Source organism: Hyperolius riggenbachi, chromosome 6 (genome assembly GCF_040937935.1).
Source record: "Hyperolius riggenbachi isolate aHypRig1 chromosome 6, aHypRig1.pri, whole genome shotgun sequence".
In the NCBI taxonomy this organism is placed as follows: domain Eukaryota; kingdom Metazoa; phylum Chordata; class Amphibia; order Anura; family Hyperoliidae; genus Hyperolius; species Hyperolius riggenbachi.
The window spans coordinates 117512182-117518181 of NC_090651.1; positions in this window are offsets into that span (position 1 = coordinate 117512182).

Here is a 6000-nt window from a genome sequence, read left to right on the forward strand (position 1 = left end):
CTTATACAGGGGGCAGTAGTGGATACTAGATGCCAGTAGTGGTGATGAAGGATTATTGGGTTATGGTCGGTGCACTGCTAGGATCAGCAGACCTGTCTCCAACAGCTAACTTGTGCACTGGACACAGAACAGTAATACAATAGCAAGAAAACCAATTTACCAGCCCTGAGAAGGGCTTAGCTGTTCATGACAATGTGGTAGCAGCAAGAATCTGCACTGAGGACACAGAACACAGGCCTACCTAACGCTATCCATGCCAGCAGCACGCTCTCCCTGATCTGCCTGGCACAGAAGCCAAACACAGACTGCAAAATGGCTGCTGTGCTGGCATTCTGATAGGTGCGAGGTCCAGGTGGGAGGGATAGCTTATTGGCTGCCATGTGTCTGCTGACTCTGGGGTGAGGGGTCAATTTAATGTATAGGGGGCGGGCCGAACACGCCAAGTGTTCGCCTGATGATGCAAATTCGAACACCCTTTGGTCGCCGCAAACTATTTGCTGGGTGGACAGTTCAAGCCATCTCTACTCAGAAATCTCTGTTGCCTCGCCAGAACAGCTGCTTTTATGAAAACAGGAAGTAGACATGCTGCAGATGTGTTGCAGGATATGTATTAGCTGTAACAAAGAAATGTTTTTCTTTAAAGATTATTATGCTATTGCTTATCTGTTAGAGCATAAAGGAAGTTCTGAGTTCAGGTCCGCTTTAAAGAGACACTGAAGCGAAAAAAAAATATGATATAGTGAATTGGTTGTGTACTATGAATAATTACTAGAAGATTAGCAGCAAAGAAAATATTCTCATACTTTTATTTTCAGGTATATAGTGTTTTTTCTAACATTGCATCAATCTATAATATGTGCAGATTACACAACACTCAGCATTCAAAATGAGTCTTTCAGAGCAGTCTGTGAAGTAATGACCTCTCTTCTAGCAGAGAAAAAGTAAATAGTCCGGGAACAGTTGAGATAATAAAAGTCAGATAACAGCCCTCTCCACGACTAACTTAGTCGGAGAGCTTAATGGCTTGTTTGCATAGAGATAACAACTGGAGTTTCTCAACTCTTCCTGTACTGGAAACAATTACACTGATGTATCTGATCTTAATGTTTTATTTCTTAGCTGTGCTACACATACAAATCATAATATCATCATTTTTTTTTCGTTTCAGTGTCTCTTTAAAGTCATGTTTGAAAAGTGATGCGATGATGCGAGGACCTATTTGCCTTTCATTCTACAATGGAATTAACAGTAAAATTGTCTGTCTCCATTTCTCTATTAAAGTGAATCTTGTGTGATAGCCTGAGTCATATTTCTTGACTAAAAATGCCAGAGGATGGTAACAGGTCATTGCAACCACCTAATGACTAACACTTGAGCTTTACTGTGGGTCACACAGAATAATTGTGATAGGAGAGGAGAATATGAAAGCATATGACAGCAAGATGTATTTACAGAAAATCATTTCATGTTTACAACTTCTATTACAGTCACTCATTTTCTTCTATTAAACAGCAAGTACATGAACAATTTTATTAAGTGTGGAAATGCTACCTACTCTTCATAAAAACACGTTGAACATATTTCTTCACGGGCACAGGATAGAGAAGAAGTCAATATTAAGGTGGCCATTAACCAAACAATTCTCTGGGCGATTGAATGGAAATGGTCATTCAGAGACACTTAAAGAAGGAAAGCTGCTATGCAATCCGATCACATTGATGAAATCGATCTATTTTTCCGATCAATTCCATTAATATGATCGAATTGCATAGCAGCTTTCTTTCCCTTAGTGGGCCCAAAGGATCATTTCCAATTGATATTTTGATCAGTTTGGACGAAATGTAAATCTGAGTTTACGGGGCACTATGGCAAAAAAAATTGTAAAATTTAAAATGTGTGCAAACATAAACAAATAAGAAGTACATTTTTTTCCAGAGTAAAATGAGCCATAAATTACCTTTGTCCTATGTTGCTGTCACTTACAGTAGGTAATAGAAATCTGACAGCAGCGACAGGTTTTGAACTAGTCCATCTGCTCATAGGGGATTCTCAGGGATTTATTTATTTTCAAAAGCTCTTAGTGAATGGCAGTTGCTCTGCCCAGCTGCCTAAAAACTGTGTAGCGAGCACGGAAGCTGGCCAGCATCATTGTTTAAATCCATTTTAGGGAATATCTTTATAAAGAATTAAAGCTTTGCTGAGAATCCCCTATGAAGAGATGGACTAGTTTAAAACCTGTCACTTCTGTCAGATTTCTACTACCTACTGTAAGTGCCAGCAACATAGGAGAAAAGTAATTCATTTTACTCTGGAAAATACATACTTCTTATTTGTCTATGTTTGCACATATTTTACATTTTACAATTTTTCGTCATAGTGCCCCTTTAAGGATACTTAATGACATAGAATGAGCATCAAGCAGAGAATGTTTCACTGGGACATAATGTAAAAGTCTTGGTTGACATGTGATCCTGGGTGAAGCAGTTCTTTGTGGCATGGACATGTCTAGGTACCAGAGCACATAGCAGGGGCAAATCCAGGATTTCCAAGGGGGGGGTTCCTGAAAGCGGCGTGTGGGCGTGGCCAAAACATGGTGTGGGTGGAGCCAAATACTAGCAGTTTCTAGGCTAAATTGCACTCCCCCCAGTATAGATTAGATAGGTATATGCCCCAGTATAGATTAGATAGGTATATGTCCCCCAGTATAGCTTAGATAGGTATATGTCCCCCAGTATAGCTTAGATAGGTATATGTCCCCCAGTATAGCTTTGATAGGAATATGGCCCCAGTATAAATTAGATAGGTATATGCCCTCAGTATAGGTTAGATAGGAATATGCCCCCAGTATAGGTTAGATAGGTATATGCCCCAGTATAGATTAGATAGGTATATGTCCCCAGTATAGGTTAGATAGGAATATGGCCCCAGTATAGCTTAGATAGGAATATGGCCCCAGTATAGGTTAGATAGGTATATGCCCTCAGTATAGGTTAGATAGGTATATGCCCCCAGTATATGTAGCCAGGGGGTATATGTCCCCAGTATATGTAGCCAGGGGGTATATGTCCCCAGTATATGTAGCCAGGGGGTATATGTCCCCAGTATATGTAGCCAGGGGGTATATGCCCCCAGTATATGTAGCCAGGGGGTATATGTCCGCAGTATATGTAGCCAGGGGGTATATGTCCGCAGTATATGTAGCCAGGGGGTATATGTCCGCAGTATATGTAGCCAGGGGGTATATGTCCCCAGTATATGTAGCCAGGGGGTATATGTCCGCAGTATATGTAGCCAGGGGGTATATGTCCGCAGTATATGTAGCCAGGGGGTATATGTCCGCAGTATATGTAGCCAGGAGGGGGATATGTGCCCAGAATGTATATGTAGCCAGCAGGGGGATATGTCCCATATGTAGCCAGAATGGCTGGCTTCCAAACATTCCACCCGGCTGCTGCACTTGCCTGAGGGGACGCTCGCATCACTACTCCAAACGAGCCTCACTTCTCCAGGCAGCCTGCCCTCTCCACGGACGGTCTGGACTTGAAGTGTCCAATCATGGCCAGGGGGAGGAGCGCGGGCCGGCCGCATGGCGTGGTGACGTCACGTCAACCGGAAGGTAGCCATGGAAACCAGTGGGACGCCATCACCGGCCGCCGCCGCCGCCGATAAGGTAATGTATCTGCTCTGGGCCCCCCGCTCTAGTCAGAGTCCTCCTCGCGGCGCCGCACACAGATATGAGCAGGTGGCAGCTGCGCATTTGTGGCTGCCGCTGCTCAGAGAGGAGACATGCGAATAATCTGACTTCCGGTCTTGGTGCAGGGGGGTGTTCTGTACACCCGGAACAACCCCTTCCGTGCGCTTCTGCATAGTGAATGCTGATTCACCTCTGGGGGCAGGTTGAGGTGCTGGTGCTCAGCTATAACATAGCCAGCACCAATGCACCCTTCATTTTAGCCATGGTGGGTTATTTTGGGCTATTCAACAGATCAACAGCCTTGAGCAGTTCAGCAGATGAAGTGCCAGCTGTGAAAATTACACCCCTCAGTAATTATTATGTATTTATGTACAATGGAAGGTAGGTATCATTTAGGTTTAAAGGGGAACTGAAGAGAGAGGTATATGGAGGCTGTCATGTTTATTTCCTTTTAATCAATACCAGTTGCCTGGCAGCCCTGCTGGTTTATATCTCTGCAGTAGTATCTGATTAAAACCAGAAACAAGCATGCAGCTAGTCTTGTCAGATCAGACTTATAAGTCTGAACCACTGAAACACCTGATCTGCTGCATGCTTGTTCAGGGGCTATGGCTAATAGTATTAGAGGCAGAGGATCAGCAGGGCTGCCAGGCAACTGGTATTGTCTAAAAGGAAATAAACATGACAGCCTCCATATACCTCTCTCTTCAGTTCCCCTTTAAGGGCAGGGTTAGATTAGTTTTAACTGTTATGTTTAGGTTTGGTTCTAGGGTTCTTAGAGTGGGCTCAAGTCTCTTAGTGTAGTCATAGGAAGGCCAATGAAGATGTCTACCTAAAATAATAGCCCAGTCTCAGAGCAGAGGAAGAGGGCAGTTGATGATGTCTTCCTACAGTAGGGGCTCTGTTGTAGAGCCGATGCAGAAGGCCCTTTGAGGCGTGTTTCCTTAGAATTTGTAGACAGGTGTCAGGAATTGTCTGAAACATTTTATTTTGGATTTAACTACTTCCTAACCACATAATATTTCCCCTTAAAAACCACAGCAATGTTCACATTTCATTTGCCAATAACTTTATCGCTACTTAACACACCAGAATGATCTTGTCAGAAATCTTGTGCTTACCAACTCAGTTGCAGCTGCCACCACTGGCAGCGCATCTGAGACTTCCGGTGCGGCTGCCTGCAGTGGCAGGGATAGTGTCAGCAATGTTCCTGTGGGGATCCGGCCACATGATACTCAGACTGTAAATGAGGGTGGACGCATGCGCTGGCAACGTCGCTCCTCTTATGCCCTAAGGAAGCGTGTCAGCTGATCAGCTGTCAGCTGACACGCAGGACTCCACCTCCGGTTCCTGATTGGCCAAGCGGCTGAAGGGTGTGTTTTCCTGCTTACCCGGGCTATTTAAGCTCTGTTCTGACACTTGCTCACTGTCTGCTCTAGCTAACACTTCGCAGTGAAGGCTTCAGACCTTAGTCAGTTCCGTGTGTGGCTTGAACCGGCAGGACCCCGGGGATTCCATACTAGCTCAGCTATTATATATTGTATTACCTGTGTATTGACTTCTGTCTGTTTTTCTGACTACTCTCTGCCTGCCGATTTTGTACCTTGCCCATCTGATCTGTTGCTGATCTCTGCCTGTTTACTCACTTAGATTTAGCCTGCCGATTCTGTTCCTATGCCTATCTGACCAGTTGCCGACCTCAGCCTGATTACTCACTTTGTTATTGCCTGCCGATTTTGTACCTGACCAATCTGATCTGTTGCCGACTCGATTGCCTGACCATTCTATATATATCTGTTTGTACTGCCTTCTACTGTCACTGTATGTAAGACTTTACCCTTTCAGGGAAAGTCTATTTATTGTCTGTCTGCTAGTGCCCACACACACTAGCAGATCGTTACAGATCTATTATGTTTATTTTTTATTAACAAATTAGGCTTTCTTTGGGTGGTACTTTATTACTTTATTCTATTTCCTATGCATTTTTTTTTAAAGTAATTATTTTTGACTTTTCAGCTATTATAATATAAAAATAAAAAGTGCTACTGTTTTTAAAACCCAGACATATGCCCATTTGTCCCTGTAATTACACTATTTAAATTTTATCTCTAGTACAATATATGGTGACAATATTTTATTTGTAAATAAAGGTATATTTTTCCCTTTTGTGCTTCTTTATACTCTAATAATAATTACAAGCCATTATTTCCAAAAATATCAGTAATATGCCTGTATTTTTTTTATGCTATCACCTTTTTTAACAAGTATTTTTTTTATGGTAACTATGGCAGAGGGGGTATAAGTAC